The following is a 26,327-nucleotide window of genomic DNA, read 5'->3' on the forward strand; positions in this document are numbered from 1 at the left end:
TAATGGTTGCATCACAGTGTAGCACCCCTGATGACTCACAGCATTCTGGAATTTGCACATGAGAGGGAAACCTTCCCCATGTCATGTTGGATACTCTACATTCTGCATGCTAAGCAGAGACAGGGAGGAACAACTTCAAGAAATTCAAGTAGAATTCAAGTAGCTACTCTTCTTTATCTTGAACAATTGATGGTTCCCACACCTACTAGGAGGCTAAAGGCAGCTCTGTGGGCCAGTGCTCCCAGCCAGCCACTCACTTTGAAGTCTAGTATCCGGATCCTGATAATATTTTAAATGTATAATAGAAACAAACTCACTTTGACTCTGCTAAAAGGTGTGCCATAGAACCCAAGAATAATCATGTGTTTGTTCATATAATTGATCTTGAGTTTTTATAGAGAGGGCCAGGTCTGAGTCAACCCATGAAACCCTCAACTAAAATTAAGAAATTCTCTCATGTATAAGTAACATTCCCTATATTATTAACAAATGCATTGGCTCCATTTAGATGTCTGTAATTTTCTACTCTTCACCTGCGAATTTATCCATGCTAAAGAATATATAATTTCTAGTTTCTTCAAAAACAGGCCTTCCATGAATTTGATTTGTTGGGTACCTTGACATACTAGTAAAATAAAAGTACTTGGCCCTTTAAAACCTTAACATGATGGCTTTTGCAGAGCAGTAACTAGCAGATGGGACGGAAGGCAGCAGACTGTTTGATACAGTAGGAACTAGGCAAATGTAACATACAATTAACTGCATTTAAACACACAAGAAACAAATGCTCTAGGTAGTTCATTTACTCATCAAATACATTTTGAGAACTAGGTCCTCTTCTAGGCACCGGGGATAAAACTTTGAATAAGTCATAATGTCTTCATTTTTAGGGACCTTGCATTCTATTAAGGGGAAACATATAATAAGCAAGGGAACCATACATAAAATAATTTTAGGCCATGATGCGCTTAGAAAGGAAATAAAATATGTGATCTGGAGGGCTTGGGATGGTGGAAGAAGATGATAAAAGGAAATTCAAGATAGCCCCTACAGTAAAGTAGTTCACAGTTTCTCTCTCCAGGAAACGGGGCAGGATAAAATGGAGAGGAGTATTCTTTGGAATAATAACAGCTGTGGAAAGCAGAGATAGGCAAGGATAGGAACGAGAGATAGAAATAAGCATAGACAAGAAGAATGAGGGATGCTGAACGATGGATGCCTTGAATGGAGGAGCCTCAAAAGTATGGAGGATTTGGAAACATTGCACAAGAATTCATTCCAGGGGCGCCTGGGTGGCTCAGTTGGTTGACTGTCTGACTGTTCAAGTCCCACATCGGGCTCTGTGCTGACAGCTCGGAGCCTGCTTCGGATTCTGTGTCTCCCTCTCTCTCTGCTCCTCCTCTGCCTGCACTCTGTCTCTTAATTATAAATAAATGTTAAAAAAAAAAAAATTAAAAAAAAAAAAAAGAATTCACTCCACTAGTCACTTCTCAAACACCCCTCTTAGCCCTGCTGACCAGAGCTCTCCAGCTCTTAACCAAAAGTCAGATAAACAGAATAACCTGAGAACCTTTTCTAAATGTACACTCCATTCTCCCATCTCGATTCCGTAGGTTTGGTGTGGGGTGCAGGCCCACGTGGTATTTTTTTAAAGAACCTCCAAGAAAATTCTGATGTGCCCTTGGGACTAAGAACTACTCCACTAGGGGATACATAAGTGAAAAATAGTCGAGGTACACTCAGAGAGAGTGTGAACTAGCAGGATGGCACATTCATGTACGTGGAAATTTTGCCGGAAATGTAAAGGAGGGAGAAATGAATTTCAACAGGAAGCATGTAAGTGTAATGAAGACATTTATCTCTGAGGAACTCATGTTACAAACTGACTCACATGCAATTCCTTTAAACACGACACTACGCTAGTGGAATAAAAATGCATCTGAATATATGAAAAAGAAAAAAATCCACTTTGCATGTAGTTTTCAGAAACCAGTTTGTCACATCGGTGGAATCATATCTATGCCAAATTATTGTGGAATCTCACTACCTCCGGTCTGAGTGTAGTAAGGTCGGAAAACAGAATGTCTGTAAGTATCATACACCGAATTAGGAAACATGTCAAACTTGAGTATTCTATTAATGCTTTATGACTTTAGGATTTCAGATTAATATTTGGCATTTTGTTACTTCAGAAATTAATATATCAAAGTCAGATGGCTGAACTAGTCAGAGTCCTATGAAAGATTTTTATGGACTACAATTAGTCTTTAAATAATCATATTCTTGATTTTATTAGTTATTTCAGAAAACGTTTTGTACGTACTTAACCTTTCTTTAGTGCATGTCTACGTTTTAAAATTTTCTTGTATTTTCTTTTGCAATTTACCAGGTACCACACATTCAAAATTATGCGATGACCACTTTTTCATAGTTTCTGAATGCTCCTATTTGCCCCATCATTACTTAAAAATTGACAATAATAGGGGCACCTGGGTGGCTCAGTCAATTAAACGTCCGACTTGGGCTCAGGTCAGGATCTCATGGTTCGTGAGTTCGAGCCCCGCGTCGGGCTCTGTGTTGACAGCTCAGAGCCTGGAGCCTGCTTCGGATTCTGTGTCTCCTTCTCTCTCTGCCCCTACCCCCTCACTCTCTGTCTCTGCCTCTGTTTCTCTCTCTCTCAAAAAATAAATACACATTAAAATTTTTTTTAATTGACTATATTTGCATACCTCTAAAAGTTATGTAATCCTATTATCACCGACCCATAGTTGAAGTATTCTTGTTATGAATTTAGATAGTCTCTTTAAATGTCTTTTTCAACTTTTAGCAGGGTTAGGCTATCTTATGTATAGATTTTGTTGTATTTCCCCATAAACACAATAAGCTTCTGTTTCAAGTTCAATGAGAATAGGCGGTTTTAAATTTCGTAAGTGAATAAATGACTAATTTGTTGAATAAACCACTCCTGTACAGTCTGTCCTATGCAGGGATAGGGTAGGCCACAAAGAAACAGGCCTTTGGATGCCATGCTTCTGGAACTTTCTGAATGTGTGTATTAAAATTTTATGACCATAACTAAAAAAAATTGTAAGTTCATTTGGAAGAATCCAGACAAAAGTAGACCTCATAGGAAAAGAGGGATTCAAAATAAAGTTATAAATCTTGTAAATATCAAGTGTGTCCCTTAGTATTCTTCCTGGAATCACTATTTTTGTCTTAAACCTGGATTTATGTACTCCCAAATTATTTGGTCAGGTATGCAGAAGATGTGATTTTGCTCCTAGCTTTCTTTCCTTCCATAGGAATTCCAAAAGTCATTAGTTTTGTAACTTCTCAAGATAACAAATATTCCAAGAACATAGTTTTAATATCAAATTGCTAGGTAATTCCGGGATTCTCAAGCACTACCTTGTATGACTATAAGGAAACACTTGGCCTTTTGAAATAATTTCTTTTAATGTTTATTTATTTTTGAGAGAGAGACAGAGAGACAAAGAGCAAGTGGGGCAGAGAGAGAGGGAGACACAGAATCCAAAGCAGGCTCCAGGCTCCTAGCCGTCAGCACAGGGCCCAACGCGGGGCTTGAACTCACAGACCATGAGATCATGACCTGGGATAAAGTCAGATGCTCAACTGACTGAGCCACCCAGGCACCCTAGAAATACTTGGCTTTTCAACAGTACAACTGGCCTGAACTAATCATGACATAATGATGAGGGAGTACTACTTACATGATAGAAAAAAATTTTAAAGGATTTTTTTAAAGAAATATAAATTTGGTCATTTAGTCTTATCTCAAAGATGGTATTTACTAAAATTCTTACATTTATTTAAATAGAAAAAAATAGAAACTTTGAAGGTATGTCTTGCCTAAAATTATGTCTTTGGAAAAAGTCATGTAGCTTGCCCTTTTAAAAGTTATTGTAACCATCAGGTAGCTTAAGGATATAAGAACATAAGGATATAAGAACATAAATTCTATGTTAAATATTGTGTTTCCACATTTGCTCAATTTGGAGATTTGAGGTTATGTCTCTACTAATTTATGAAATGTGCTTCGTTTTTATTTTCCTTACCAATATTTCAATCTGCACAAAATGATTACTTTCAATGATATTTTCTTGGAAAAACCTAAACGTGTAACTTTTGAAGTGTAACACACACACACACACACACACACACACACACACACACGAGGAAAGAGAACAGGATAAGAGAACAGTATAAGAGCAAGTCTGCGTTTTTAAAGAATCCATTATTTTTAAGAATAAAAGAAGGAAAGAGAGGAAAGCTTTATAGACAAACGTCATTAACATTTTAAGAAGTATGTGAGGGGAGCCTGGTGGCTCAGTTGGGTAGGCGCCCGACTTTCGCTCAGGTCATGATCTCACGGTTCTTGGATTTGAACCCCATGTCAGGTTCTGTGCTGACAGCTCGGAGCCTGGAGCCTGCTTCCAATTCTGTGTCTCCCTCTCTCTCTGCCCCTCCCCCACTTGCTCTCTGCCTTTCTGTCTGTCTGTCTCTCTCAAAAATAATAAACGTTAAAAATAAATAGATAAATAATACCTGTTATGTAAAACATTAGCAAAACAGTGTGTACAGTGTGAAACTCATGTAATGCATTTACAAATATTTATGTATATATTATATATAAATGTGTATATACAGATATACATGCACAGAAACATTCTGAGAGAATATATGAAGTGTTAAGAATGTTTATCTTTGGTCAAAAAAATAATTGCTTTCCTGGAGTTCTAATAAGTGTACAAAGATCAGGTATTTCTTCTATTTTTAAAAAATATTTTAATCTTTTTTATTTTATTTTTGAGGGAGAAAGAGAGAGACAGAGCATGAGCAGGGGAGCGGCAGAGAAAGAGGGAGACACAGAATCCGAAGCAGGCTCCAAGCTGTCAGCACAGAGCCCGACACAGGGCTCGAACTCACAACCATGAGATCATGACCTGAGCTGAAGTCAGCGCTCAACCGACTGAGCCATCCAGGAGCCCCTCTTCTATTTTTTTTAAAGTAAAAACCCCAATCTAGGCATGACCATTTCCCAAGGAAGTTGATTTGACATGATTTCTATACTCAGTTACATCAGTTTTTCCAAAGAGGATGTCAAATTTGAAAGAAAATGTTCACTTGAATGTCTGCTTTCCCGCAATCTCCCTACCCTAGTAAATTGCTCCCGACTATGCTTCCTTTGCCCGGTGGGGTAGGGAGAAGGTAGAGTGAGGTGCTTAAGGCTTTAGCATCTCAGGCTGAGACTACTGGATTTTAGTACAGTTCTTCCCCTTACCAACCAGGGTAAATCAAACACTTTATGGCTTTAATGTCTCATCTCAAAAAAAGGGAGATAGATGATAATAACAGTGACTAAATCATAGGGTTCTTGTGAGGTTTAAATGTGATGATTCATGTAAAACACTTGGAACAGCATCTGACCTTTCATGATGACCCCAAATATCTTATGTATTATTATTATTGTTATTGTTAATAATATTGATACCAATGAAGAAAGTACTAGGGGTTGCAATGAAAAATTTTTCAATGCATATTTGTGGACACAGATAAATTACTATGTTGATTTAATTTAGCTAAATATTTATTGACATACTGATTTCATAACTTGAGGACTTCTGCTTACTGTGGCAGATAGGTCTGTAAGAATTCAAAAACCTTATTTTACTTTTTTGAAAAGTTTACTTATTTTTGAGAGACAGCATGAGTGGGGAGCCACAGAGAGAGAGTGAAAGAGAGAATCCCAAGAGATTCCCATGCTGTCAGCGTGGGGCCCAGGATAGGGCTTAAACTCAGGAACTGTGAAATCATGACCTGAACCAAAATCAAGTGGGTTGCTTAACCAACTCGGGTGCGTGGGAGCCAACCAAGCATCCCTGAATTCAAAAATTTTAGAACGATGAGGGCAACGAGTGAACTCTGTTATTTTAAGGTCTTGTTGCAAATAGCCTACATTGCTGATTCCAGGAATATGACATTTCCAGAGCATTTCTTGTTCTAAACATCAAAAATCTTTGTGGAATGATTCTTTCCTTGCTTTCTTTTCCTTTCCTTTTTTTTTTTTTTTTTTAGCTGTTTGATAATTCCTACCCTGTAATGTCATCAAACCATAATTTCCTAAAGAATCAGGCCATTTATGCTTGTAAATACATTGCTTGTAAGTGAAATTTCTTTTTTCACCATTAACTAACCCAATTGACACCGAAGTAACAGAAAGAGTTATTTTTTCAATCCAAATTACTATGTCAATAATTTTTTCATAAACCCTACTTGATCAATACCCATTCTCATCTTTTCCCTTTGTAAAACCCTGGTATTGTTCAGACTGGCAATGTGCCCAGCTAACACATAACATTTCCCACGTTTTCGTGAAGATAATACTGGCCACAAGACTAAGTTCTGCCGGTGAGGTCTGGTGAGCTCTAAGCAGGAGTGATGTGTAGATTTTCTTGGAAGGCTTCTTAAAGGGATCTGATGAAGGTGGGAACCACTCCTATCATCCCTCTGTCTTTACTCCTTTCCAGTTGCCTGGACTATGGACACTTGGCTGCATCTCCAGGAGTCATACTGGTGGACCATGAACTGACCCTGAATCTGGAAGGCACGTGCTAGAATGGTGGAAGAGAAAGAAAGAGCGAGCCCAAATCCCTGATTTGGAGCTACCACATCAGCCCTGTACTCTTTACCTTCAGACTTCTTTTATATAAGAGAGAACACTTCTTTTATAAGCCACTTATTTTAGGTTTACTGATATATGCAGCTGAGCCCAATATTAAATGATTTCTTAATCAATAAACTTTTGTATTTATTATGATACTCCCTTTCGTGTCACGGTCCTCCAGCCAAAGACCACCAGGGACACGACTGAACAAGTTACAGTGAGGAAGAATGTGCAGCTTGGGGAACTGTGAATTTTTCAGTAAGAGATATTGTAGAGTAAGTGTTAGAACATACAGGATTGGGTTTGGGTTAGGTAATTTGGAGGAGGGTTGAAGGAATGACATTTTGCTCTGGAATGGCTACTGTCAGGAAGTGAGCATAATTTCATGATTGGGTATCTTAATAGATCTTACAGAAGTAGAGAGGCTAAAGCTGTAATTGTTAAAGAACCAGCCATCACCCATAGAAATCAAGAGAGGAGGGTGTTCGGTGAGTGCTGTGGCTTGGACAGTGTTTATGTTTTGTTTGTGCTCAGACATAATTATGGAAGGTCTTGCTTTTACCATAATCCATCATGGCCACAGAGTGGCCTTGTTTGATGTTGATGTGCTGTGAAATTGTTTACGTTCAACAGGAGACCATCAAGGCCACGGTGATAGTCCTAGACCAGCTCCTGGATGTCAAGGGATGCTTTTTTCTTTCTCACCTGTAACTGGGCTTGGTGCAGGTTAGGGGCTCCATTAGGGTCAGTAAAATGAAATGAATGAAAATGCTTAGTAAGCAAATCAAGAAAATCTGGTTTCACAGTTGCCAAGGTAACATTTGAATGAACTTACCATCATTTTTAAATGATTTTTTTTTTCACATAAGAAAACTCTGTAGTCATTAATTTGGGTACCAAAGTTAAGTGAAACAAGATGCTTGAAAAATCTACCTAGAATGAGAGCTAACTACATCCAACATGGATAGTTTGCAAGAATAGGAGAATATTCTCTTTATCTGTTCATCACCATTCATTCCTAGAACAATGTTATATATGTTGGATGTTCTCAGTAAATAACATTATTTATTACTGTATACAGTACCTGAGATAAGAACAGAAATCCATGAAGTGCTTCCTACACTTAAAAAAAAACCCTCATAATTTATTATTAATTCTGAAACTATTAATTTGGGTTTGCCTTTCTTTTATAGTAAGAGGTGACTCTGACTGGAAAGAGTACCTTTAAGTTGTAAATATTATCAAATAATTTAGATAACATTTATTGAGAGTTTGTGCTGTAAGCACTTCATAGATTTTACTTCAGCTGACCTTCATAAAACCCTTTAAATAAACGTTATCGTCTCCATGTAACAGATGAGGAAATCAAGGGTTCACATAACTTGCTGGAGGTCACGTGTTTACTTCATAGAGGTGGAATCCAACGTAGGTCTTTTTGACCCAAAGCCCATTCATTTAATCACTATTACATATAATGTCTAGCATAGCATTAGGCATATAGTAGGTGCTTTTCAGACATTTTTAAAATGGAAACTGCTTGATAAACTCAAATGCTGATGATACCATAGTGTAAAAGAACCCAGAAATACATTGACCTCTGAGTTTATAATAACTAATAGAACAGATATGTGATGTGAATAGAGTAGTTGTGAAATGAGTGTATATGCAAAATAAGTCTAAAAGATTAAAATGGCTCATAGACCTGCAAGACACTGATTGTTTTAATAAAATCAAAGGACAAAAGTGCCAATCAAAAGGGAGATTTAAAGTTGGCTCTGTGCATCCAAACACATTTCCAGGAGTGATCTTCTTGGGCTCAAGGAACCCCTCTCTTATTCTGGTAGCTGATACACCATTATTGAAAGAGTATATATATCCAACTCACTCATTTTATCTCACCTTGATGCTTTTGCAACTCCTGATTAGAATTTGTCCTCTTTTCTCGTTGTCCAAAGTCTCTGCAGGCTGGAAAAATTCCGCAACCAGGCACAACAGTCATAATTCTTACTGTAAATTACTAAATTGACGTCTGGATTTCTATCTCACTGTGCGAGTTTGGTCAGACCATCTCTGAAAGTCAGATTTGTCCTTCAAGAATGCCCACAATGGGGGCGCCTGGGTGGCTCAGTCGGTTAAGCGTCCAACTTCGGCTCAGGTCATAATCTCATGGTCTGTGAGTTCGAGCCCCGTGTCGGGCTCTGTGCTGACAGCTCAGAGCCTAGAGCCTGTTTCCGATTCTGTGTCTTCCTTTCTCTCTGACCCTCCCCTGTTCATGCTCTGTCTCTCTCTGTCTCAAAAATAAATAAACATTAAAAAAAAAAAAAAAAGAATGCCCACAAAGGTGTCCCGAACCTGCAAGTTATTCATTCACCCATCCAACACCTCTTACTTATTAAGTGTTACTATGTATTACGTATTATTATGTGTTACCTATTATATCCCAGGCACTGTGAGAAGCCTGGGAATCCAAATACGAACAAGACAATCCCTTTATTTATTTTTTTTTTAATTTTTTTAACGTTTATTTATTTTTGAGACAGAGAGAGACAGAGCATGAACGGGGGAGGGGCAGAGAGAGAGGGAGACACAGAATCGGAAGCAGGCTCCAGGCTCTGAGCCCTCAGCCCAGAGCCTGACGCGGGGCTCAAACTCACAGACCGCGAGATTGTGACCTGAGCTGAAGTCGGACGCTTAACCAACTGAGCCACCCAGGCGCCCCAAGACAATCCCTTTAAATAACTTACAGTACAGAAGCAGATATGGACAAGTAGCAGATAATTAGAATGCACGTGATTAGGTGGCATGAGAAAATGACTAAAGAAGTGACATGGCACCTTGAGATCTACATAGTGTGGGAATGTAGCCTAGACTTGGGAGATTCAGCAAGACTTCCTGGGAGAAATGACATCTGGAAAGGATGAGTTGGACTGGCTAGGTGACAAGTAGGCGATTGTATGTGTAAGCTTATTGTGGGAGTGGGGGTGAGGGTGAGGAGAATGGTAGTGTTCCAGGCAAGGGAACTGCATTTACAAAGGTCTGTATCTAACCAGGAGCTGGGGACTAGCTGCTGACAGAGCCCCATCTATGAGCTGGCCAGGTCACTGTCAGCAGTCTTAAAGTTATAATGAAATCCATCTAACTCTTAAGACATATAATGGCTCATTTCTTTTTTTATGTTTAGTTATTTATTTTTGAGTGAGAGTGAGCATGAATGGGGAAGGGACACAGGGAGACAGAGAATCCTAAGCAGGCTCTACACTGTCAGCACAGAGCCAGATGTGGGGCTCGAACTCACGAACCGTGAGGTCATGACCTGAGCCGAAACCAAGAGTCAGACACTCAACTGATTGAGCCACCCAAGCACCCCTATGATGGCTCATTCTTACAGCAACAAATACTCTTCTTCTGTGACCCCTTTTCTTTGTTACAAGCCGCATAAACAGACAGGAAACCCAAGCCCAGGCATTCAGTAGTACACTTCTGGGCTTGATCCTTGATGACATCATCTTGCTTTGTTTTCCTCATGTTTTGAGAAAGACTGTTACCTACCAAGAACTGTTGCTGTGGCAGTTCTATTACACATGAGTCATTCCGGAGACCTTAACATGTGTAGCACCCTTCATGCATTTAAGAGTTCTCAATACGTGTACTGTTTGCAAATGACACACAGTTCAGGGATTTGGAGCCCGCAGTTGAAAGCCTCTAATAGGATTCTGTAAAATTTTGTAGGAGGAATTAACAAATGACTTTTACAGCGTAAGCTGAAGACAACATTCTTAAGGATCTCAACGTGCAAAGGGCAAATTTTAGATGAGAATAATATTGGGAATAGTACAGAATAATAAAAATGCTGACAGCTCCTGCATCTGAAGGCTTAGGTGTGTGCGTCATCCCGTGTTGATCTGCAGGAATGCCAGTGTAGGGTAGGACAGTGAGGGTAGCAGCCCCTAAATCATTAATGTGCCTTAGAGCCACCTTATGATAATCAGGTATTTGTTTTAAAGACATTTACCTTTGACTTCTTATACACTCAAGATGTCCAACGCAGGTCTTGGAAAAAACCAAATTCAAAATGCTTTGCTTATGAAACAAGAAAGCTTTTATTTTTTTTTTTAAGTTTATTTATTTATTTTGAGAGAGACAGAAACAGCGTGAGTCAGGGAGAGGCACTGATGGAGAGAGAGAATCCCAAGCAGTCTCCTTGCTGTCAGTACAGAGCCCAATGCAGGGTTCAAACACACAAAGCTGAGAGATCATAACCTGAGCCAAAACCAAGGGTCGGACACACAACCAACTGATCCACCCAGGTGCCCTGAAAGAAAAACATCTTTTAATAAATATAAAACCCAAAACTCATGGAACCGAGCCTCCTGAAATTCTTTTTTGGAATGTCAGGGAATAAAAATCACTGACAAAACCACAGAATGAAAAAAAAATTTTTTTTAATTTTTAATGTTTTTTTTCTTTTGAGAGTGAGAGAGAGAGAGAGAGAGAGAGCAAGTGATGGAGGGGCAGAGAGAGAGGGAGACACAGCATCCAAAGCAGGCTCCAGGCTCTAAGCTGTTCAGCACAGAGCCCAACGCGGGGCTTGAACCCACGAACCATGAAATCATGACCTGAACTGAAGTCGTATGCCTAACCGACTGAGCCACCCAGGTGCCCTTAAAGCACAGAAATTTTAACAAGTTGTTATATTCATTTCAGTCTTAAATTTGCAGATTAAGCTTTAGACATGATTACACCAATCAAGTGTATACTTGACCTTAGCAAAAAGGCCGAGAAGTGATTCCATCGAGGGTAAAAGTGTACACGAAATAACTCATAAAGACTTTCTGCCTCCACTATCACTTCCCACCATGCCGTTTCTCAGATGCAACCCTTGGTATCCATTTGCTTTCGGTTCTTCTGATGGTTATTGTAACTTTATATAATACAGTGGTAGCTCTATTCTTGACTTAATCTGGTTTATACATTATTGAGCTTGACCAGGAAGAGAAATGTAATAACTGACACTACCTCTCAGTTTCATTTGGTTCCCATATGTTGTAAGTTATAATTGTATTTTTTTATTTGTTGCCTTTATGACTTTAAATAAGATATTTAAAACATGACGTTGGATTTATTGACCTCACATAGAAACTACTGACTCCTAAGTAAAACAGAAATAAGTTTACTCTTTTTACTTTAAAAAAAATTTTTTTTAAGGTTTCATTTATTTATTTTGAGAGAGAGAGAGCCCTGATGTGGGGCTTGAACTCACGAACCATGAGATCATGACCTGAGTGAAAATCAAGAGTCGGATGCTTAACCGACCGCCCCTACACTTTTTACTTCTTTACTTTTCGCTTTTTCACTTCCTAATCTCTTTCCAATGGTTATTTCATTACATTAATCTTACTCTATTTTATAACTCCAGCGTCTATTACTGTAATTAATGTCATTTTGCTTTTTATGTAGATGATTTGAAAATTGAAAATTAATACATAGTATTTGCCACATTATAGAATCAAGCAATATATTGCATCTGTGGAGAAAGAGGTCATTAAGTTCTACTGCTCAAAGAAGAATCTTCCAGGCATCTCTGTCTTTCAGTCTATTTCAAAGTGTCTTTCTGTTTAATTGCCTTCACTCCTTGTGGGTCCTATTCCCTGCCTTTCTTCCTTCTACCACATGCGTCATTCTCTTTCATGGTCTTTCATTTGTTTTTGTTTGTTTGTTTGTTTTTCTGTTCCTGGGGTATCTCCTCAAATAAAGTTTTTGGCATAGGGCGTGAGAGCTATTAGCTCTCCGGGTTCTTACACATCTTAAAATGTATTTTCTTTTACATTTATTTGATAGCTGGCTGTGTATCAAATGCTAGTTTCAAATTATTCCACTCAGAACGTTATAGTCATTGTCTCGTTGCCTTCTAACGCTCAGTGTTGCTACTGAGAAGTCCAACCTCATCAGTATGATTCTCCCAGCCACCTCTCATTTATCTCTGTGAAAGCTTTGAGGATTTTTTCATATGGCATGGGATTATGAGTTTTAGATATTGTTTTTTTGTTGTTGTTGTTTTTGTTTTTGTTTTTTTCAACGTTTATTTATTTTTTGGGACAGAGAGAGACAGAGCATGAACGGGGGAGGGGCAGAGAGAGAGGGAGACACAGAATCGGAAACAGGCTCCAGGCTCTGAGCCATCAGCCCAGAGCCCGACGCGGGGCTCGAACTCCCGGACCGCGAGATCGTGACCTGGCTGAAGTCGGACGCTTAACCGACTGCGCCACCCAGGCGCCCCTTAGATATTGTTTTTAAATCAAATGAAAGATCATTCTATTTTCATAGAAATTGTTAACACTTTCAAGTGTAAGTAAATTTAAGCTTGTCAGCTGTAAATAATTTTAAGTGATATTTTAGTGCAATAAGTAAGAAAGTTTAATAATGCAAACAGTGAAATGCAGATGGGTAGAAATAAAAATTCTTCATGTATTTTTAAATGGGAAATGTGTTATGGGGCACCTGGGTGGCTCAGTCAGTTAAGCGGCTGACTTCGGCTCAGGTCATGATCTCGTGGTTCACGAATTCGAACCCCGCGTCGGGCTCTGTGCTGATTTGCTCAGAGCCTGGAACCTGCCTCAGATTCTGTGTTTCTGTCTCTCTCTCTCTCTCTCTCTCTGCCCCTCCCCTGCTCACGTTCTGTCTCTCTCTTTGTCAAAAATAAATTAAAAAAATTTTAAAAACATTAAATGGAAAGTGTGTTAGTATACATTTTTTCATTTCTATTATCAAATCTTCTGTACAAACAAAAACATATTTATAACGCATATGTAATTATATAAAGGATTTGTTAAAAAAAGAAAGGACACTTGAGTATCCATCTTCTAGCTTTGGTATAGTTGATCGTCACCTGTATGATGTTAGTAAATCACTTTAGATTCCTGATTAGACATAATGATTGTCATTTAAACCACTTACCAGCACATTTATTGTTTTCTTCTTCATGTTTCTTAATGCATTTCCATCACAGAGCTTTAATTGACTTCAAAAGGAATTCCGCATAAGGAGGAACCGTGTGGGATACAAAGAAAGAGCCAGACTTGGCTTTCTATAAACATACCGTGTACTGTGTCTGAGTCATAACCGTGTGTTGACTGTTTACTTTCTCTGTTGTCAGCACTATAGAGCTAACACCAACGACTTGGAAGTGAGTTACAGGCTATTCTTAGTTTATTACAACCAGCTCTTGATAACTCGGGGACTCATTATGTACTCTGTGAACTGGTTTCTCTTCCCTAGTGCAGTCTGGAATATGGCCTTGTGATGGAGCATTAGATCCTTTAAAACCAAAACGTTTATCTCAATATTAAAGTGTGAATAAGGGGAATGAGAAAAGACAAAATTCAGGCTGCAGGTATGATAGTTACTTAAACTCAGGTTAAAAGATTTGACCAATCTTCAGTGGGTGCAGAATTATCTGATCACTGTAGGACCTTCTAACTTAAAATTCTTTAATATTATTAGAGAGGAAGCTTTTAGCTACAGTGTTGATGGGGAAAATTTTAAAGAAACTTGATTCTTAATGGATCTAATAATCGTAGAAAGGCTTATATTCTTTATTCTTCTTTAATACATACATTTATTTAAAGAATACAGAATATCACGAATCATCAAGGAAATGCAAATCAAAGCCTTGATGAGATATCATCGTATACCTATTAGAGTGGCAATTATCGAAAACACTGGAGATAACTACTGTTGGAGAAAAGGGAGCCCTTGTGCACTGATACTGGGAATGCAAATTGGTGCAGCCACTGCGGAAAACAGTATGGAGGTTCCTCAAAAATTAAAAATAGACCTACCATATGACCCAACAACCCCATTCTTAATGATATCACTGTCTTGAAGAGATATTTGCACCCCCTACATTTGCTGCAGCACAATAGCCAAGACATAAAAACAACCCAAGTGTCCACTGATAGATAAATGGGTAAAGAAAATGCGAAATATATATAGGCATATTAAAATACACACTCAATGGAATATTACTCAGCCATAAAAAATATGAAAAAAACCCTGTCATTTTGCAAATGGCAACATGCATGGATCTTGAGGGCATTATGCTGAGTAGAATAAGTCATACAGAAAAAGACAAATGCTGTATGATTTCACTTACACGAGGAATCTAAAAAAAAAAAAGAAAGAAAAAAGAAAAAGAAAAGAACTTAGAAAGAGTAGAATGGTAGTTGCTGAAGGTTAGGGGAATGGAGGAAATGGAAAGATATTGGTCAAAGGGTAGAAACTTTCAGTTATAAGATGAATGAGTTCTGGGGATCTAATGCCCAGCATGGTTAAAAACTAAAAATGAAATACAATAGTACAGAATAATGGAATAAGTATCAAATAAAGTGAGCATTACTGAGTGTGGGTTAAGAGCCTGGCTTTTGGAATGGCAGCTTGTTTTATATTGTTGGTATTTTTACTTACTACATATATAACTTGGAAAGTGATTTAATCTTTGATTGCCTCAATTTATTTGTGTGCAAAATCGTTATTGTTATTGCTCCTCAATCGATTATTGTGAAAGTTAGTTAAAATAACCTGTGTAAGGCATAGGGTAATTGTAAGCCCTCAAACATTATTCTTTTCCGTAGATGCTTTCTTCTTCTTTTGCATAATATGTATTGTCTTACTCTTTGACTATAAGTCCTTTTCAGCTGTCACTTAGACACTAATTCCTCTAAGGAAATCTTCTATAAGTTTGCCCCCCCAACTCCAGATTACATGCCCTTTGTACATATATCTAAGGCACCCTGTATTTCACCTACCTTGTACCATACTGCAGTTTTCTGTGATTGTCATTTGTTCCTAATTGCACCGAGATCTTAATGAGAACAGAGGCAATAGCATCTTGATTGAAACTTAAAGAGAGGACTCCTTATTTTCCTAGGGCTTAGAACACGGCCTAGAACATAAAAGTGCTAAAACATGTATCATTTATTAGGAATTCTTTTCGTGCACATTTATACAGTCAACTGATTTTTCCACCAAGGTGCCAAATGAATCCAAGGGGAAAGGAAAATCTTTTTGACAAGTCTTGCTGTAGTGAGTGGATATCCATGTAGAAATAAAAATGAACTGTTTCTTTTTCACTTTGCACAATAATGGTAGGTCTATATTCATTACAGATCTAAGTATAAAATGCAGAACTTTGAAACTTCTTGAATTGCTCTATCTGGCATAGTAGACACTAACATATATATGTCTACTTAAATGTAAAAAAAATTTAAAAATCAGTTCCTCAGTCATACTAGGCATATTTTTGTTCCTCTCTTTTTTTATTGAAGTATAGTTGGTACACAGTGTTCTTTAATTTCAGGTGTACAACATAGTGATTTGACAAGTCTACATGTTATGCTATGCTCACCGCAAGTGTAGCTATCATCTGTTACCATACGATGCTATGACAATACCATTGACTATATTTCATATGATGTATTTTTTATTCCCATGACTTATTCATCCCAGAACTGGAAGCCTGTATCTCCCGCTTCCCTTCATCCATTTGGCCCACACCCCTTCCCTTTCCCCTGGTAAATCCCTAGGTTTATTTAAAGTGCTTAACAGCTAGATAGGCCTAACGGCTACTGTATTGAATGGTGCAGCTATGGCAGAAAGTTCAATCAAAGAAAGTTCTATTTAAGTGGCACTGTTCTAAAAGAAAGCATGTCAGAATACCTTTAAGATCTTGGCATAGGCAAAGATTTTCTGGATAGGACACAAAAACAGGAAACCATAAAAGAAAAAAAATAGTAATACTTTAGACCTGTTCAAAATGTCTGAGTCTCAAAAGTCGCCATTACAAATATGAATAGAGAAGTCACAGACCAGAAAAATATATTTATGGTACCTATATCTGACAAAGAATTTGTGTCGAGAACACATAAAAAATTCAATCAAACTGACAATACAAAAATGAACAGCTCAACAAACTAACGAATGTTGGAAAGGCATTGCACAGAGAATGAATAAGGAATATGTGAATGAAAAAGCACTCAATGTCATTAGTTGTCAAAGAAACAAAAATTAAAACCACAATGAGACCATTTCATACCCCTGAGATAGGCTAAAGCTGAAAAGACTTGACAGCACAAAGTTTTGGCAATGATGGGGACCAACTAGATCCCTCCTACATTGCTGTGGGGGGTGGTGGGTTGTAAAATGGGGCAGCTACTATGGAGAACGGTTTGCCAGTTTCCGATACAGGTAACTACACTTCTAACTTATGACCCAGGTATTCCACTGCTATCTATTTACTGAAGAGAATGTGCATGACTGTTCATAGCGCCCATCTTCATGATTGTCCCACACTAGGAAGAGCCTAACACCCATCAACAGAAGAAAAGATTAAAAATTAAACAATCCGTGATATATTTGTATGGTGGAAGGGCACGTATAATACCATGGCTGAACCTCAAAAGCATTTTGTAAAGTGAAAGCAGCCAGATGCAAAGATTTAAATACTGTAAGTTTTCAAATATATGAGGTCCAAGAACAGGCAAAATTAATCTTACAGGGTCACAATTCAGAAGGTAGATGCTTTTGGAGCAGAGGAAAGGATGAACTGACTGAAAGGGGACTAAGGCATTTTCTAGGGTGATAAAAACATCTTACACCTAGTTTTGGGTGGTGGTGACATGGCTACATTGTCCACATCAAAACGCATCCAGCTGGGGTCAGGAGTGCAAAATAAGACTCCATACAGATATGTAAGAAGGGCACAAATTCAGGGTTTCAACAGGATGGACCAGATAAAGGTCCAACTGCCAGAACTATTTAAGGATGTGGTCAACCCAATCAGGGAGAGTTGGAGAAGGCACCAGTCAGAGAAGAACCAGGCCCAAACAGGGCTCCATGTTTAACCACCATATGGGTGGCTGAGGACACTCCAGATCCCCTCCACCTCACTACAAACATGACTGGTTCTAGTATACGTTATAGGGACAGGGGTGTTACGGAGAGTGACCACAAGAACAAAGTGCTGGCCAGTTACAGTGAGACTCTAAGCTTAGATCCCACACTAAAATGGCCACAGTTACATGGGATGCCCCTGCCCAGTTTAGGTAATAGCCCTCCTGCCCCACATCTTCATTTCTTGAGGGCTGAGCTGGGGGTGGTGGTGAGGTTACTTAGCTTCTCTCCAAAGTTTTTCACTTCAAACTGAGCTTCAGCACCTTTTCTCCTCGTATCTCATCCTTCCCACATCCACACCTCAGCTTCTCCCTAACCTTATTCAAAGATATGAGTATTTCCTAAAAAAGCTACAGAGACAGCAAAAACATCTCACTGTTAAAGGTGGTTCAGCAAAGACCATGAAAACCAAACTGAAGGCCAGACATTGCATGAAAGGAAAGTGATGTCTGTGGTAAGAGAAAAACACAAAATCTAGATTTATGTTGAGCCAGATATTTTGGTTCAAGATGTACATGGAGGAAAGGTATTTCTCTTTGGTCTTATTTTCTACAACGGTAGATATAGATGTCTATATACAGCAGGCCAACAAGATTTTTTAAAAAAATGACAGAATCCTGGTGCCCAGAGACTTACTATATTTGTTTTTTTTCCTTCTATCCCTTCCTTCCTCCCTCTCCTCCTCCTTTTCCTTCTTCCTTTGCTTCTCCCTTTGCGCTTCCTTTGCAATAGTAAATTAAGTCAAAGGCACAGCGGAAATGAGAGGCGCCTTCATGAAGAGGCAGAAAGAGTAAATGATTGTTTTCCTCAACATTTTAAGGGATTGTAGTGCTACAGGCCATCATATTTAGATACTGTATGTAACGTGGAGTAAGGAGGGGACAATGGTAACAGAGTTGGCTTCCTTTTTCACACATCATTGCCCTCCTAGACCATCATGGTATAGCAGAGAACATTAGCTTTGGGGAAAAAAAAAACTAGCTTTAGTTATAAGTTATATGATTCAAACAGACTTTTCAAAACTCTTTTAATCTCAGTTTCTCATCTGATCAGTGGAGACGACAAGGAGTATCTCATAGGGTTGTTTTGAGAGCTGTGATTGCCACTGATCCGTGGTAGACATCCAGCAAAGGTTGGCTACCTTCCCAGGTACTGCACCTTCGTACAATTTATGTCTCTCAGTTCTCCCCCCACACAACCAGTGTCTTCCTCATCTTCAACAATGAAGTAGGGCAAACGTAGGATGACTCTTGGTAATAGAAATAAAAAACATTTATGTTTATAAAGTACGTCACAGTGTCCAAGTGTTTTCACATGCCTAAATTAAGAGAATCTGGGGAAAGGAAATGAGTAAGCACATGAAAGAGAATCCTCAGACCGACTCACCTTCTGGGTAATCTGCGCACTATCCTCTCCCAGAATTTCCTTTTTTTGTTTGCTTCTGTCTTCAAGGGACTAGTCAGAGAGTCACAAACATTTAAGCTTTATCCATTGCTTTCAATGAAATTATTTTATCGGTGTAATATTGTTTCATTCATTCATTATTTAATAAATATATATTTAAAAGAACCATGTGCCAAATACTTCTGTAGACACTGAGATGAGCAGCGAACTAGACATATGAGGTCTCTGCTCTAATTATAATGTTGGGACACAGACAATAAACCAGTATAAATAAAGACGATACTTACAAATGTTGGTAAAACTATGAAAAAAAAAATGAAATGAGTTTTAGAGAGGGCTGCAGTAACCATGGCTGCTATATGTCGAAAAGGTTTGGGAAGTTCTCTTTGGTATGATTTGAGCTTGGATGACCGATGAAGAAATCATGATGCAAAGATTTAGGAGGACATAGTTCAAGGTAGAGGGAATAGTAGGCATGAAGCCCCCTAAGACTAGAATTGTGTAAAGGCATACTGTACCTCCTTAGGGGCCCTTAAGAACAATCACATAGTGGGACTAATAATTGTATGGAATTGTGTCATCCATGAAAAAAGTAGAGATACAAACATACCCAGCCACCCAGGTTCAAATGAATAGAATGGGCTATGATTTCAGTATCCAAGTTAATCATCTATGATCACGTCACATCCACAAGGAGAACCAGGTTCATGTGTTCCCAGAAGACACTTGGTGAATTACTTAATAAAGTGAGTTGTATTCACTTTTATTCTTTGACTTTTCCTACCATTTGAGGAAGTGTCCCGAGGAAGGTAGGGATGGGAGAATTTTGTTCACATACCCTCCTCTGCTTTCACCCCTCCTTCCTTTCTTCCTCTCTACAGAGGCAGCTGTGACATCTTGCATGGACAAGGAAATGATGCATACCTTCTGCCACCCACTTAGAAATACTTTAGTGCCATTGGTCATGATTGTTATTCTCTCATCCCCACCCCCATTTCTAGCCCTGCCCACCCATATGAGAACATGGAAACTCACTTTGGAAACCTGATCTCAGTGGTCCCCAACGTTAACCTTGCATCCTCAGGTGGTTTCATTGTCTTCTGTGCTCAATTGCTTTTGGCAACAAATATAAAAAGTTATAGTTTTTTAGAATTTGTAAAAAGTGTATTGTTTCAAAAATACATTATCTTATAGAACTACTTAATATCAGGAAATGGCCTTCATTTTTTCCAGCAACTACATTAGTCTCCAGTTGTTACATGCTGAAGGAGGGACATTTATTACCTGAGATGGCTGAGTAATCTTGTTTTACACAGGTGCCCCCCATTTTGGCAAACAGAATCAGCGAACATCTTTATTTATGAAAGAGATAAATGATGGTGGATGGACAGGAATACCTACTTCATTTTCTTTATTTTAAGTATTCTTTGGAGAACCATTATCAGTAGCAAAGATGCCATCCGGCGTTTAAAATAAATTTAGTTCAGTGACAAATGTGAAGGACCTCTCTAGCACAAAGGGAATTAAACTTGCTGGGTGTAGCACGAGCTGGGGGTAAGATAAACAGTTGGGAAAAGGATGTGATATCACTCATCTCTTTAGGAAAGCATTTCTGTGTCTTAGAGCTGCAGGCGGAGGAAATGGGAAGGCGGGAGAACATGGATGGCTTCCAGAGGAGATGATGGGGCATGGAGCATGAGTCAACCAGCATCAGAGGGCGTGCAGTGAGAGGTTGGGGAAGAGGGAAGAAAGGAAGCAGTTGAGCCTTTGGATGCCCTCACTCCCACACCCATGTGTGGCTCCTGGGATACATGAACAGTCCTCCGTGTCCCGAGGGAGTGACTGGGTTCCCCCAGCAACCAAATCACTGCCAGAAACTCGCTTGGCTCTGGGGGAGGGTCTGACACACGGCAGTTGTGGGGAGGTGTTGAAGGTACAAGAATCACTGATATACAAGAGCATTGTGCATTGTCAGCATGGCAGTCTTCTATTCAGAAAGGTTCGGAAGGAAATGAGAGATCATTTCTTTCTTTTTTTCTTTTTCTAGATAGTGCCAAGACTTCGGAAGAGTGGACAGTATGGCTGGGGAGTCAAGGGCTCAGAGCCACAGCTATTTACCAAGTAGTTCAAAAGCACTGAATATTTAAATGAGTAATACAACTGTATAAATCCTTGCCAGATGAATGTCAATTCTGATGAAATGAGAAAACAGCTTCCAAATGCTCCCTTTCTCTTGAAAACGCGAATCAATGGTTTCAGCGTTTGTTTGTTTATGTTTTGGTTCAATCAAAATCTGAGTGCACTTCCCTGATCAGTCATCAGACGTTAATTTTGGTAATAGAAAAGATTTTTCTAGATTCTGTATTTTATCTTTATTCGAAATCGAATTGTTATCAGACGATTGTTATCAGAGGTCCAATCTAGATTCCATTCATGTATGGAAACAATGTTTTAACATATATATGCATTTGGAATATCCCAGGACCATTATACATGAAGATTTGGGAAGAACTAATTGGCACAGCCTTTCCAAGCATGTTTTTTTTGAAAGGTAATCAGAATAGCAAATAAACTGTGAAGATCATAAATTGTAAAAAAGTACTAATAGGAAAGACGGATTTTTTTTTCTTTCATTGTTGAGAACAGGAGAAGAAACTAACTTGGATACGATTCAACTCCGCCAGCATGTCTAGATGGAGTGGCTGTCCTAACTGTCTGAAATAGAGCCAGCACATTAAGTTGCTCTCCACCACTGAGGTGGAAATGGTTCCTACCCTCCTGCAAGCCCCTTGGTGATTAATGGCCATATATCCCAGCGGCAACAAGAACTTGAGATTCTGATCAACAAGACCGACTCTGTCCAGCTTGGGTGGCTTAGAATTTCCTCCGTTACAGAAGGAATAGAAAAAAAAAAAAAAATACAACAGAACTTGGAGAATTTTCTGTCTTGAAGAATTATGGTCAGAATTCAGTCTTTTCTTTGTGGGCTTCCCCTCCCCTCCCCCCCAAAAAGGTGACTGAAAAAAAAAATGAAAGGAACAATCCAAATGACAGCCCTGCCTTAGTTTAAAGCTAGGTTCTCTTTTCTGCTTATTATGGATCTTTGATAAGAAATACAATTGCTGAGAAGTCTGTTTTGCTTGCTGTTTGCTACGAGCATTGTGAAGCCTTTCCTGAATGTAACCCGCTGTGTAGTAGAATGGGTTGTAAACCTTCCTAAATGTAGTCTGATAGGTAATGGAATGAGTAATTGTACATAAACTAACCGGCATTTCTCACTTCTGTAAACCTGCTTGCTTAAGCACATTCCTCGCCTACCCTACCCTCTTCCCCCTTCCCCCTTTTTCCTCCCGCCACAAGTAACGGACAAAGCCTTCCCGCCAAAGGACAGACAAAGGACGCCCAATCAGAGAACAACAAATGTCCTTACTTTAAAATCAACCAATCAGGCCCCTCATAATTTGAAACCTCCCCTGTGCTCTTTGTCTCTGTCTATAAAAACGCTGTACCAACCCCGATCGAGGCCTCTTGCGTCACCGGCGACGAGTGCGCAGGGGACCAGGTTCGAACCTGCAATAAACGACCCTTGCCGCTTGGCTTTGACTTACGACTCTGGTGGACTTTTGTGGGAGGTTTCGGAACTTCAGGCATTACAAAAATCTATTGCCCAATTCTATTAAAAAAAAAAAAAAAATCTGAGCCTGGGTGGCTCTTGAGCGTCAGACTTCGGCTCAGGTCACGATCTCACAGTGTGTGAGTTGGAGCTCCAAAGTGCGTTTGCGGCTGTCAGCTAAGAGCCCACTTTGGATCCTCTGCCCACCCCCACCCCCGCCCCTACCCTGCTCACTCACTCTCTCTCTCAAAAAAAATTAAATAAATAAATAAATAAATAAAAACATTTTACAAAATCTTGCCAGATACATAGATATTTTTTAAAAAATCAGTCTTGGGTCACCAGTGAGTGAGATGACCGAATCTTTGAGTTCTTGCTTCTATTTCAGCCATCTCATTAATTCTCCCTTTTCTGCTTCCTCCTTCCTTCTTTATTCCAATCTCCTCCCCTCCATCCCTCCCCTCCTCTCTCTCCCTTTTCTCTCCTTCCTTTCTATCTCTTCCACTGCTCCCTCTCTCTCTCCCTCCCTCTCCCTTCCCCTTCTCTCCCTCCTTCCCTTTCTGCTCCAACTCCAGCCACACAACCTTCCCTAATTCTTTCCCTTCCCTTTCCATGCTTCAGCGCATATAGCCGAGCAAGTGTTGGAAATTTGTCTGAGGGAGTTTTGTGGAGACGGGCGATAAGGGTGTACAAGAAAGATTTTATGATGTGGGTATTGTAAAAGGTTCAAAGCGATGAAATATTTTCTACTGTTAAGGTCATTAGACCAAAGCACGTAAAATCACTTTAGATACATAAATCACTTTCGTATGTAGAAGCAATAAAATAAGGTACATTAAAATCGCTTCTTGAAGAGAAGAAATGTAAAGGAAGCTGGTGACTTAGCTAGTTGTTTTAAAGTACCCCAGAGGTCTCTCTATAGCATCTGCGTGAGGTATTCTAATTTTCCAGCAGATCCATATGGGGAAAGGAACATCATTTCTGTGAATATCTACTTCTCCACCTCAGGCTGCTAGTATACACCCCTGATATTTTCTTTGAATTTAGGGGTGCCTGGGTGGCTCAGTCAATTAAGTATCCGACTCTTGGTTTCAGCTCAGGTTATGATCTCCGGGTTCATGAGTTCAAGCCCTGCATTAGGCTCTGTGCTGGCAGTATGGAGCAGGGGGATTCTCTCTCTCTCTCTCTCTCTCTCTCTCTGCCCCTCTCCCTCATGAGCTCTCTCTTCCTCTCTCAAAAGAAATCAACTTTTAAAAAATTCTTTGAATTTATGTAACACTTGATAGTGCAAGAATCTTAAAGTTCTTTATGGGAATTTCTTAGCGTTTATGCCCTTGTAATTAAACAAATGGAAACGGCTTAATTCATATGCCATGTATAATAATTAAATCTTATGTAACCACATGGAATATATAGTGGACAAAATTAAAATGTGACCTTAGCCTTTTTCCAATTAATGTTGTATCTTTTTAACACTGCATCTTCTGAAGTAGACCAAAAAATGTTTGGAAAGAAACCGAAAAGACTGATTTCACTATCATAGCCCGATAGGTACCCTTACGGCCAGGAGTTCTTCCCATCGGAGGAAAAATCAGAACAAAAATCCTCAACACCTCACAGCCCAAAGTCCCTGTGTGATTGGCCTCTGCTTGCCTGTCTACACTAGGGTGGTCTCCGTACCCCTTGGTTTATACCTAATTGTTTTATTTTTATTTTTTTTTCAACGTTTATTTATTTTTGGGACAGAGAGAGAGACAGAGCATGAACGGGCGAGGGGCAGAGAGAGAGGGAGACACAGAATCGGAAACAGGCTCCAGGCTCTGAGCCATCAGCCCAGAGCCCGACGCGGGGCTCGAACTCACGGACCGTGAGATCGTGACCTGGTTGAAGTCGGACGCTTAACCGACTGCGCCACCCAGGCGCCCCTATACCTAATTGTTTTAAAGTAATTATTAAGAATGCAGTCTTTTATTGTCAGAAAGACTATTCGGTAATAAATTAGGTAGGTGGTCACTCAGCTCTGGCCCATTTCTTTGTCCCTTCTACTCTTTTGCTGTAGTTTAGTTAACACTGGCCATCTAAAGATTAAGACAAAAACAATAAAGTTTCAGAAGGAAGCTAAACTCTTTCACATCTTAGGATCACCATCCAAATCATCCCCCTTCTGCCTGAAACACGTTCCTCCTCCTCGTCATATGATGAACACTTAGGCCTCTTTCAAATGTACTTCTGCACGTCTCAGTCAAAACCTGTTCGTTTTTTCATTATACTGTCCATTGCATATACCATGATTTGTAATGATAGATAGGCCTATGTCTTTATTTCTTTAATATTTGTCTTCCCCACAGGACTCTGAAGCAGAGCAGAACTCAGTTGGTTCTGACTACCATGGCCTGTAAGAATTGCTATGAATCTGGTTTTTTCACTAGGCATACCCAGGGCCTACTGCAGTGTCTGGAACACAGTAGGCACGCAGTATATTTGTACAATAAATAAAAGAATGACAAAGTTACAGCATGGCCTCCCAAAGTGAATTTGCATGGATTCAATTAAAATCGGCCTCTATTATGGGGAGCCTGGGTGGTTCAGTCGGTTGAGCACCGACTTCGGCTCACGTCATGATCTCGCGGTTTGTGGGTTCTAGCCCCGTGTCAGGCTCTGTGCTGACAGCTCAGAGCCTGGAGCCTGCTTCAGATTCTGTGTCTCTCCATCTCTCGGCCCTTCTCCTGCTCATGCTCTGTGTCTCTCTGTCTCTCAATAATAAATAAAACACGTTAATGGGGAGCCTGGGTGGCTCAGTCGGTTAAGTGGCAGACTTCAGCTCAGGTCATGATCTCGCGGTCCCTGAGTTCAAGCCCTGCGTCGGGCTCTGTGCTGACAGCTCAGAGCCTGCTTCAGATTATGTGTCTCCCTCTCTCTGACCCTCCCCTGTTCATGCTCTGTCTCTCCCTGTCTCAAAAATAAATAAAACGTTAAAAAAATTTTTTTTAAATAAAAAATAAAAAATGTTAAAAAAATGAAAAATAAATGAAAAATAAAAAAATAAAATCGGCCTATATTGAATTCTTACACAATGTAAGGCATGGACAGTGTGGTTCAGGAACCATCAGCATCCGCATCAGCTAGTGTTCGAAAGAAAGGCTGAATCTCAGGTCCTAGCCTAGTAAATCACAAACTGTTACATAACAAGATACCCAGGCAATTCCAAATGTACATTAAAGCCTAAGTGCACTAACTTAGTACACATTTATGTTATAAGCCTGGAAAAATAAAAGGCCAAATGACTACTTCCATTCTTTTCACTTTCAAACAACCTTCATGACTTACCAAATGGTCCAATTCCTACTTTAAATACGGGTGAAATTTTTGCTAGTTATTCTAAACTTCTTAAATGCTATCTCTCCTCTTTCTTGTCAATCACGTAACAAAATAGGCAATTCTGTTAGAAAGTTTCTGATTTCTTGTCTTGGCGTGTTGTTTCAATCTAAGCAAGCATAATCAGATTTGGGATCGCATCTGAAATAACCATAAAGGTACACAGAGTGTTGAAATTTTAGAATGGCTTTAATAGAAGTACAATTGTCTCACATAGAAAAGTTGGTGATTAAAGGTAAAATCGTAGTGATACATAATAAACTCATTCACACTGGTGACTCACATGTCAATTACGTTATGTCT

General features: G+C 39.3%; 1 long non-coding RNA gene across 1 annotated transcript; it reads left to right on the top strand.

Annotated features, from left to right (window-relative positions):
- Positions 1–79: 79 nt before the first annotated feature.
- LOC121030827 (uncharacterized) lies at positions 80–6,815 on the top strand. The gene is made up of 2 exons (XR_005790438.1): positions 80–334; positions 6,549–6,815. It is a non-coding gene; the product is annotated as an uncharacterized LOC121030827 (long non-coding RNA).
- The last annotated feature ends 19,512 nt before the right edge of the window (positions 6,816–26,327 follow it).

Source organism: Herpailurus yagouaroundi, unplaced genomic scaffold (assembly GCF_014898765.1).
Source record: "Herpailurus yagouaroundi ecotype Mexico unplaced genomic scaffold, PumYag 28, whole genome shotgun sequence".
NCBI classification, from domain to species: Eukaryota; Metazoa; Chordata; class Mammalia; order Carnivora; family Felidae; genus Herpailurus; species Herpailurus yagouaroundi.